The sequence below is a fragment of the Gadus morhua genome, chromosome 4 (genome assembly GCF_902167405.1).
Source record: "Gadus morhua chromosome 4, gadMor3.0, whole genome shotgun sequence".
NCBI lineage: Eukaryota > Metazoa > Chordata > Actinopteri > Gadiformes > Gadidae > Gadus > Gadus morhua.
Window position 1 is genome coordinate 954,317 of NC_044051.1, and position 5,000 is coordinate 959,316.

A 5,000-nucleotide genomic window follows, 5' to 3' on the forward strand; every position below is an offset into this window, starting at 1 on the left:
AATCTGAACATGTATAAATGAACAAGGGCATTCATTTAATTTCATTCTTTTGCACCGGATCCCCTCCAACAACACACTGACCCCATCATGCTGCTGCTGCCCGCGGGCCGTCTTTACTGACGGACGCCTGTCACCTGTCAGGTTCCCTCCTATCAGAACGTCCTGACGATGACGTTAGTCACCAGGACCACATGTTCCTTCAGGTACCGTGGATCACTGAGAGCACGGTGAACAAGAGGAAGGGTAGGGAATGGATCAGTAGGACTTTAGGAACACCCCTCCCCTCTGGAGGTACTGTGGCGGTCCCGGCCGCGCCGTGGTGTTCCGGGGGGCCGCCCCCCCTCCCATTTAGCCTCGGGGGGGGGGGCACAAAGGGCCCTTCGAGGCTGTCCGGCTGTGCGTCACGGCGTGTGTGTGTTTCAGTGTCTGCGCGTGTGTTAGATAAAGGGCGCTCTGGGGGTCTCGCGGCGTGCGGGGCCCGCGGGTTGTGACCGAACAACCCCCCGGCTCTCGTCTGGCCCCCCCCTCGCCGCCCCCACCTTGGCGTCAGAAGGGGGATGTGGCGGGACCGCCGGAGAACTACCGGCCCGCAGCCGACGGGCGGGCGGGCCGCGAGGAAGGTCAAGGAGTCTCCGTCACCTCTTCATCAGTGTGTGGAGGGAGGTTATTACCACACAGAGTAATATCCCTCTCACAATAAAATACCTCTCGAGGTAGAGAGAGGGGGAGGGAGAGAGAGAGAGAGAGAGAGAGAGAGAGAGAGAGAGAGAGAGAGAGAGAGAGAGAGAGAGAGAGAGAGAGAGAGAGAGAGAGAGAGAGAGAGAGAGAGAGAGAGAGAGAGAGAGAGAGAGAGAGAGAGAGAGAGGTGCTGTGTTGGGTCTCAGGGCCCAACAGCCTGGGCTGCAGCCTGTCTGACACCGATTGACCTCAGGTGCAGTATCTCCAACAATCCCAGGGCCAGAAATACCACAGAACCATTGGTTTCCATGGAAGACTGCCTTCCATACTTTAGCGTGTAATGGATTCTAGATTCTTATAGTATAAGCCATGGTGGAATTCTCTGTTTTATTTCACACTACCATGGACGTTGGTGTTATACACACCATCTCGCACAGTTTGGACTGATTTGAGTATTTGATGCCGTGTGTGTGCGTGTGTCTGTTGGGTTGGGTTAGGGCTGAGGTGTGTGTGTGTGTGTGTGTGTGTGTGTGTGTGTGTGTGTGTGTGTGTGTGTGGGGGTTGGGTTGGGTTAGGGCTGTGGTGTGTGTGTGTGTGTGCGTGTGTGTGTTGGGTTGGGTTAGGGCTGTGGTGTGTGTGTGTGTGTGTGTGTGTGTGTGTGTGTGTGTGTGTGTGTGTGTGTGTGTGTGTGTGTGTGTGTGTGTGTGTGTGGGGGTTGGGTTGGGTTGGGTTAGGGCTGAGGTGTGTGTGTGTGTTTGTGTGTGTGTGTGTGTGTGTGTGTGTGTGTGTGTGTGTGTGTGTGTGTGCGTTTAAATACCCACATCCACTTGACTCTTGAACCTGAGGGCAGCGGTCAGGAGGAGACGCCTCCCCCTGACCGCTGCTGACCAGCCGGCTGTCCCCCTGAGTGAGACGCCTCCCCCTGACCGCTGCTGACCAGCCGGCTGTCCCCCTGAGTGAGACGTCTCCCCCTGACCGCTGCTGACCAGCCGGCTGTCCCCCTGAGGGAGACGCCTCCCCCTGACCGCTGCTGACCAGCCGGCTGTCCCCCTGAGGGAGACGCCTCCCCCTGACCGCTGCTGACCAGCCGGCTGTCCCCCTGAGTGAGACGCCTCCCCCTGACCGCTGCTGACCAGCCGGCTGTCCCCCTGAGTGAGACGCCTCCCCCTGACCGCTGCTGACCAGCCGGCTGTCCCCCTGAGGGAGACGCCTCCCCCTGACCGCTGCTGACCAGCCGGCTGTCGCCCTGCGTGGTGGACTCCGCCATCGGTGTGGGAATGTGTGTATCGACCGTTGTACGTTGTTTTGGATAAAAGCGCCGGCAAAATGCCCTCAATGTAAATGTAAATGTCATGAAACGTGAAAGTGATCCACTGTCTTTGCATTGTTCATGTAGGCTACAACAACCAAATGTAAACCGTATCTAAAAACACTGATATGTTTATGTTAAAAAGTTAACTTGGCCCTGATAAGCCCCAGTTGATCCGATCAGCCATGATCAACCGGTCAGTCACTTGTGGGGAGACGTCACTTGTCACGTGTGTCCACCGCTACGCTACGCTACGAGGGAGCACAGGGACGTCTTCAGAGAGAGGCTAGCCTGCTGCTAGCACTAGCGTCTTTGGGTCTCTACCAGAGGCGTCGTCAGCCCCTTTTTACTGGGGCACGTGCCCCAGTAAAAGTCTCCAGTGCCCCAGTAAAATTCCATTGATCATTATTAAATTCATCTGCAGAAGCGCCGCTCTCGCTATGGAATCGGCAGGATTCATCAAGTGCATCTCCTGCTGCCTCTGGAGTCTTCAGTCGAGCCTGCCTCTTACCAGCCAATCAAAAAACGAAAGGGGCTACATAAAAGCCAATCAGAAAATACCCCTACTGTATCTGGGTAAGATTTAACGCAACAACCAATGAAAAAAATCAGTTATTTACGGATTCGTCCACGTGACTCTTCTGAATGTTTCAGTGGTAAAGTGTGTAAAGTATGACCAAGTGTTTCTTTCTGTTCAATAGTCTAGATAGAACTTTATCAATCCCCTGTAGGAGATATTTGTTAATAAAACAATAATGGTAAAAAAAATAAGGAATCTCCCACTTCCGGCTTCCATGAAAGAGAACCATACTAATTCACACAATAGCGTTGATGCAAATCTAGCATTAAAGGTTAATTTAAGGAAGTTCTCTCCAGTCACGCTGAAACTAGTTTGCTAGTAGTAGCGCTTTAATTTGCAGCATAAGAGAATTCTGAGAAATCTGAATGCTGACAAAATTCTCCGAATTCTGACACTGCAATTTATTTGCACGCTATGACTAGTGAACTACTTTAAAAAAAAAAACTTGACACTGCGACCAGGCGACAAATGACTGGGGAGAACCTTCTTAAATGAACCTTTAATGCTGGATTTAATTATCAGAATTCAGATTTTATCCAAGTATTCTGACTTTATTATCAGAATGCTGAATTTTATCTCACAATTCAGAGTTAATTAGCCTATTCGATTTCTGAATTAAAATTCTTGTGATGAATAATCTACATTTGTACAGTCGATGTGCAGCACTTTAATTCCCGTCAACTTTGTTTTCTAACACCAGCATTTCCACAACTATGCTCATGTTCGTGACTGCTATACAAAACCATTTATAGTGCATCTATTTTTCTGCTGGGTAGTGATAGTCGCCCTAAATGCAGCTTTAATTTGGGCTCTGATTCTGAATAAATGCCGCTGCTGAACTGTGTGAATAAATAAAGGGAACTAAAATCTAAAGAAGACGTGTGGTTTTGATGTACCGTGAATTCCAGCTGAAAGTGGAACATTGCTGCCATCAGGGGAAATTAATGTAACCTAGGCATATTGTAAGTAGCTTTCAATTCCTTGTTTTTTTGTTGATCATGTTTCGTTGGAAACCACGGGAGCTGGAAACAGCCCAGAGTAAGTCATCTCCTTTTTTAACGTTACAACAAATTCACAACTTGTTTGACACAAACAATGACAACTTGATTGCTGTTAAAGAATGTTGCCCATATAATTAGCACCAGTTTTTCAATACTGAGCGTCTGTAGCCTGTAGTTTTATAGCACACACACACACACACACACACACACACACACACACACACACACACACACACACACACACACACACACACACACACACACACACACACACACACACACACACACACACACACACACACACCATGCGTGCACGCACACACGCGGAAAATGAATAATGAATGAAAAATTGTCTGTATTCAAAACTTGAAGTTTTAGTGGACAAAAACTTCCTTAACACAAAAAAGGAAATTATGGATATACAGGGTGTTTTTAACATACTGGATCCAACAATGTTCCCAACACTGACACAGATAATTCAGATCATTGTACTCACAATTCCTGTAAACAGTTGTAGTTGTGAGCGATCTTTCAGTGTGTCGAGAAGGCTCCACACCTGGCTTAGGTCCACCATGGGGCAAGGAAGGCTTCACCAACTTTCTCTTTTGTCCATTGAAAAGGAGCAACTATGCAAAGTGAGTCAAAGCCACGTTATTGACCGCTTTGCCACCATGAAGGCGCGGCGATACAGCTTAATAGTGAAAATATTATCATTTAAAAAGGCTCTATGCAGTAGTGTATGGCCTTATTTAGTTTAATTTAAGAGCTTTGATGGTTCCATAACATTTTCCAGGTTGATTGGTGACAATGAGCCACCTCACCTTAAGTCAGAAATTCTATTAGTTTTAAACCTTGTTTCTTGCCTTTTTAGTACATGTCGTTCTGGCAAAATTATGCTGTTTCCACACAGCTTCTAAATAAATATAGATGTGTAGACTTCTCCTGATAAAGAGGTGAAGGTCATAAAGAGACTTTTTGTTTATTTGTCAGTTACCTTATTTGTAAATCTTTGAGATGTGTATGTGTTTAAATAAATATAATTGTACGGTACTCATGAATCCATCTTTGCGTCTTTACCTTTACCAGTGCTTTAATATAGCCTACAGTATGACAGTGACAATGATTTTGAAGCTCGTACATAACCTTCTGTATCCATCTATTTCATATTGTGCACACGTAAAAAAAAAAATGTTGGCAGTTGGGGGCCTGTGCCCCAGTAAAACTCTAGGTCTAGCAACGCCCCTGGTCTCTACCACCTAGTGACAAAGTACCAAATTGATAAACAGAAAAAAAGTAGGTCGCCCACAGATGGTAGCCATGATTCTGTTTATCTCGTCGTCTAATCCGTTGACCAACTCTTTCAACGAACTTCTGGACGTGACTGTCACTGAACCTTGGTGAACAGGAATTGGTGAACTGTTGATAGCAGACA